The sequence below is a fragment of the Rhinoderma darwinii genome, chromosome 13, assembly GCF_050947455.1.
Source record: "Rhinoderma darwinii isolate aRhiDar2 chromosome 13, aRhiDar2.hap1, whole genome shotgun sequence".
Lineage (NCBI taxonomy): Eukaryota > Metazoa > Chordata > Amphibia > Anura > Rhinodermatidae > Rhinoderma > Rhinoderma darwinii.
The window spans coordinates 36,166,565-36,172,564 of NC_134699.1; the positions used below are offsets into that span (position 1 = coordinate 36,166,565).

Here is a 6,000-nt window from a genome sequence, read left to right on the forward strand (position 1 = left end):
CATAAAGAAATTATATACATATGGTATCGCCGTAATCGTACCAACCCGCAGAATAAAGTAAAATGGTCATTTATAGACAAGGGTGAAGGCCATAAAAAAAAAAAAAAAAAACATTGTCAGAATTGATGGTTTTTGGTCACCTTGCTTGCCCAAAAATTAAATAAAACGTGATCAAAAAAATTTCTGGTACCCCAAAATGTTACCAATGAAAACTACAGATTGTCCCGCAAAGAATAAACCCTCACACAGCTCCGGTAGAGAAAAAATAAAAAGTTGTGCAGAGTGTCCAAAAGCGGATAAGATTGGGCGCCATTTATCAGTGCCACATATCTATGAATTATTATTTATTTACTGCATTATTATACCCTCTTATTATACCCTGATGTACCCCGCACAGCTAACATATGCCCCCACATTATAAACTCAAACACCAGTAAAACCCCAAACAGAACAACTACCAAGCTATATCTGCGCCCCAAAAGTCAAATGGCGCTCCCTCCCTTCTGAGCCCTGCAGTGTGCCTAAACACCAGTTTACGTCCACAGATATGGCATCACCATACCCGGGAGAACCCGGTTAATATTTTATGAGGTATTTGTCTTCAGTGGCACAAACTGGGCATAACATATAGTGCACTAAAATGGCATATGAGTGGAAAATTTTAATTTTCACTCTGCACCATCCGCTGCACATTAACCCCTTTGCGCACCACGACATAGCATGTGGGGGGTGATGTATGGAGCATCTCACGCGAAAAATAAAGAGTTTAAAATGGCAAAATCGCTGTTTTTTTGGTCACCTTGGCTCTACCTAAAAATTTAATAAAAAGTGCTCAAAAAGGTGTATGTACCAAAAAATGGTACCAATAAAAACGACCGCTCGTCCCTCAATAAATAAGCCCTCATACCGCTCTATTGACTGAAAAATAAAAAAATTATGGCTCTTGGAACGCGGGGAGGAAAAAACTAAAAAGGAAAAGAAAAAAATGTATCAGTCCAGAAAGGGTTAATTACTTTCTAATGAAAAACCATTTATGACCACATGTGGGGTATTGCTGTACTTGGGAGAAATTGCTTTACAAATATTGGGCAGCTTTTACCCCCTTTATTCTTTGTGAAATTGAAAAAATGCAACATTTTAGTGGAAGAAATATTGATATTCATTTTCACGGCCTAATTCTAATAAATCCTGCAAAAGACTTGTGGGGTCTAAATGCTTTCTATATCCCTAGATAGATTCTTTAAGTGGTGCAATTTCCACTTTTGGGGGGTTTCCACTGTTTTGGCCTCTCAGGGGCTTTGCAAATGCGACATGGCACCCAAAAAACATTTCAGCTAAATTTGAGCTCCAAAAGCCAAATAGCGCTCCTTCCCTTCTAAACCCTGCTGTGGGTCCAAACAGCAGTTTATTACCACATATAGCATATTTCCGTAATCGGGAGAAATTGTTTTACAAATGTTGGGGTGCTTTTTCTCCTTTATTCCTTTTAAAAATTAAAAATGACTACCCTTTTTCAGATAAAAAGTAGATTTTTACCTTTACAGAATAATTGCAATGAATTCAGAAAAACAACTGTGGGGTCAAAATGCTAACTTTACCCCTAGAAAAATTCCTTGATGAGTGTAGTTTCTAAAATGGGGTCACTTTCTGGGGGTTTCCACTATTTTGTTCCCTCCAGTGCATTTCAAACGCGACACGGCACTGAAAACTATTCCATCAAAATCAGAATTTCAAAATCCAAATGGTGCTCCTTCCAAACAGCAGTTTATTACCACATATGGGGTATTGCTATAATCAGGAGAAATTGCTTTACATATGTTGGGGTGTTTTTTCTCTTTTATTCCTTGAAAATTTTTTACATTTCTACGTTTTTTCAGAAAAAAAGTAGATTTTCATCTTCACATACTAATTCAAATTAATTTAGCAAAAAAACTGTGGGTTCAAAATGCTAACTATACCCCTACATAAATTCCCTGAGGGGTGTAGTTTCCAAAATGAGGTCACTTTTGGGGGTCTTTATTGTTTTGGCCCCACAAGACCTCTTCAAACCTGACATGGTACCTAAAATATATGCTAAAAAAAAAAAGGAGGCCCCAAAATCCACTAGGTGCTCTTTTGCTTCTGAGGCCTGTATTTCAGTAAATTACCACACTAGGGCCACATGTGGGATATTTCTAAAAACTGCAGAATCTGGGCAATAAATATTGAGTTACATTTCTCGGGTAAAACTTTCTGTGGTATAGAAAAAAAATTATTACAAATGAATTTTGTAAAAAAAAATTGGAAATTTATAACTTTCACCTCTACTTTGCTTTAATTCCTGTGAAACGCCTAAAGGGTTAAAACACTTTCTGAATGCTGTTTTGAATACTATGAGGGGTGCAGTTTTCAAAATGGGGTGATTTATGGGGACTTTCTAATATATAACACCCTCAAAGCCACTTCAGAACTGAACTGGTCCCTGAAAAAATAGGCTTTTGAAATTTTCTTGAAAATATGAGAAATCGCTGCTAAAGTTCTAAGTCTTGTAACGTTCTAGAAAAATAAAAGAATGTTCAAAAAACTATGCCAAACTAAAGTAGACATAAGGGAAATGTTAGCTAGTAACTATTTTGTGTGGTATTACTATCTGTTTTACAAGCAGATACATTTACATTTAGAAAAATGCAAATTTTTGCAAATTTTCTCAAAATCTTGGTGTTTTTTACAAATAAATATTGAATTTATCAACCAAATTTTTTCACTAACATAAAGTACAATATGTCACGAGAAAACAATCTCAGAATCGCTTGGATAGGTATAAGCATTCCGGAGTTATTACCACATATAGTGACAAATCGGCTTCATCCTGAAGGCCAAAACAGGCTCAGTCCTGAAGGGGTTAACGAAGCGTTAGGACGGTGTATGCTGCGTCGAATATAATTTCCTGACGCTGCCCGGCCTGATGTGGCAGTAGGCCTTGTGTACCAGGCCATGAAAGCAAGAGGAGCGAGTAGTGGGGAGTAATTTTTTTTGTCGGCTCTGGGGTCCATGCTTAAGAGGGACAAGGCTATTCAAAAGTGTGGCATGGGGCCCAGCATAATGTAGTTACACCCCTGTGTGTAAATATCATTCTAATTCTCTATGTAACCCATTTAGTCATTTTACACTTACCTTTGCAGTCTTGAGGCATCAAGCTCACAAGTGTTCACCACACACTGAAGCTGAGCCGCTCCCACTGCCCTATGCAGACACAGCAGTTGGTGTCACTGGTATTGCCCTTCAGTGCTTTGGACCTTTAGCAATAATACAAATTAAAAAATAAATTTTATAATGAGCTTCATCATTAGTTCTACAGAATTTTAAACTTTACGGTTAACGCTTATGACGTTGTGAGCCTGATGTCAAGATGTGCTAGATTGCAGCATGAGACTGCTGAGCAACTTAAATACATCCCAGCTAGACGCACATTGGAGCTGCTGCTTATTGGTTAAAAAGCAACCATTAACCTACCTGCTGGCCTCACTTGCTTGCTTCTGGCTCTGCTTCCTCATTCTGGTCCCTGTTTTCCGGAATCCAAGATGGCTGATGCTGTCTCAGACTTGCATATAGAAAGCATTGCCTGCAAGTCTGAGACATGCCCCCACATCCTTCACTGCTCTAAGAAGGACAAGCACCGATGATGTCAGCGATGTGTCCATCTCTTCTGACACTTCTCCTGCTGGGTTCTTAACAGGGGTTCCGGCTGCAGCAACATCCTCACTGACAGCGCATTAGTGGAAGACGGAGGAAGACAGTGCCAGGGTTGTCATGAATCAACTTCTGTATGTAAGTATATCACATTGTATGCTTGTAAAGGTCTAATATGTTTAAGGCCTGATTCACACGAACGTGTTAAACGTCCGTGGGACAGCCGTTGAAACACGTCCCACGGACTTATGTAATTCAATGTGGCCGATCACACAGCCGTTGTTTCAACGGACCGTGTGAAGGATCCGTGGGAAAATAGGACATGTCGAATCTTTTCACGCATCACGCATCCCTCCAGAGACTCCCATCTATAGGGGATGCGTGACATCGCGTCCCGCAGCACTGAGCACGGATGCACCTCGGACGTGAAAAACTGCAGTTTTTCAAGTCCGAGATGCGCAGCGCTTGTATGAATCAGGCCTTATTGTCTGTATTTTGCTTAAAGTTTTCCGTGTCTTGGACTATGTTGGATTGTCGGGGGATCAAATTTTCACCAATAAAATGGTCAAAGCGGGCTGTAGGGGGGGGCAGTTTATTTGAAAAAAGTGTTTTTTATATATTTTTTTCAACTGTGTAACAGCGCTAGTAATCGAGGTGTCTGACTGACACCTCTCCATTACAATCGCTAGGGCTTAGCGTCAGCCAGAGGTGTGCTGTGTCCAACTTTGGCTGACACAAACCACTCCAATTAGCTCAGTACCCAACGCACCAGGGGTACAAGGAAGAGGCGAGAACCATCAGGAGCGGCCCAACCAACGTAATTGGCGGCCGCTGGCTGGTGTTTTCCCATCCTGAGAATTTCAGACTGCGGTTGTTGGTTTTTCTTGGCTGGATAGAGAAATATGAGGACCCCACATGTTTTTGTTTTTTTTAATCATTTACTTATTTTTTTTAAGAAATGCATTACACTATGCATAAATAAAACAATATATATATAATTTAAAAAAACGTGGAGAAAATCAATAGCTGCAGTCTGATTATCCGGATGGGAAGGTCCATGGCTATTGGTTCCTTCCCATCCTAAAAACACCAGGCTGCGGCCATCCCAGGGGCCACCCATCACATTAGATGGGCCGCCCCTGATAGTCCTCGGCTCTTCCCAGTATCCCTGGTGCGTTGGGTATTGGGGTAATAGATTGGAGGGGTTGGTGTCAGTCAAAAGTGGACATAGCACACCTCTGGCTGACGCCAAGCTCTAGTGATTGTAATGGAGAGGTGTCAGACACCTCGATTACTAGTTCTGTTATACAGTGAAAAAATGTATAAAAAACATTTTATTGAAACATACTGCCCCCTACTACCCGCTTTGACCATTTTATTGGTAAAAATTCGATCCTACAACGATCTGACGTAGTCCAAGATACTGAAACCTGTAAAAAAAAAAACACAGACAATAAAACATATAAGACCATTACAAGCATACAATGATATACTTAAATACAGAAGATGATTCATGACAACCCTGGCGCTGTCTTCCTCCGTCCTCCACTGACGCGCTGTCAGTGAGGATGTTGCTGCAGCTGGAGCCCCTGTAAAGGACCCAGCAGGAGAAGTGTCAGAAGAGATGGACACAGCACTGACATCATCGGTGCTTGTCCTTCTTAGAGCAGTGAAGGAGGTGGGGGCATTTCTCAGACTTGCAGACAACGCTCTCCACATGCAAGTCTGAGACGGTAGCAGTCATCTTGGATCTCGGACAACTGGGACCAGAATGAGGGATCGAGAGGGAAGCAAGAAAGTGAGGTAAGTTAACAATAATTTTACAGTTTTTGATTCTTTATTTTTTTTTTGTGATTATAAGAACGAGGGTCCCAAACCCCCAGATCCTCCTCACTGCACTCCCCCCCCCCCCCCCGCAGTAAGGGTGACATTGAATTGAGCGTATTGGTGAAGCGTGCACACTTCCATTTCATTCAAAGTGTATGGCAATGACGGAAACAGCAGAGTACATGATTGACCGCCACTCCGTACAAGCTCCGCCTGCATGGGAGTGCAAGTTTTATTTTACTGAAAATGCCCAAAATGTAGGGCTGGGTTCACACCTGCGTTCAGCTTTCCATTACTCTACTCTGTCAGAGGAGCAGAACGGAAAAATAAGAAGCGTCTGTTCCGTTGCACAACGGACAACACCTGCCGCCAACTAAACCCATTGACTTTAATGGGTTTTCTTGGATTTCCGTTGGGGTGGCCGTGGTTTTAACGAAAACAATAGGGCAGCATGCTGCACTATTGAATCTGGTATTCTTGGTCAGATCTGCAACGGAGCCTCCA

At 41.3% G+C, this 6,000-nt stretch overlaps 1 long non-coding RNA gene across 1 annotated transcript in view; it reads right to left on the reverse strand.

The window, feature by feature from the left end:
• The window catches only part of LOC142665861 (uncharacterized), a 79,407-nt gene extending 75,727 nt beyond the window's left edge, over positions 1–3,680 (reverse strand). The window contains exons 1-2 of the long non-coding RNA XR_012851588.1: positions 3,493–3,680; positions 3,154–3,275 (exon numbers count right to left, since the gene is read on the reverse strand). This is a non-coding gene — a long non-coding RNA (uncharacterized LOC142665861). The remainder of the gene's footprint in view (positions 1–3,153; positions 3,276–3,492) is intronic.
• Between the last annotated feature and the right edge of the window lie 2,320 nt (positions 3,681–6,000).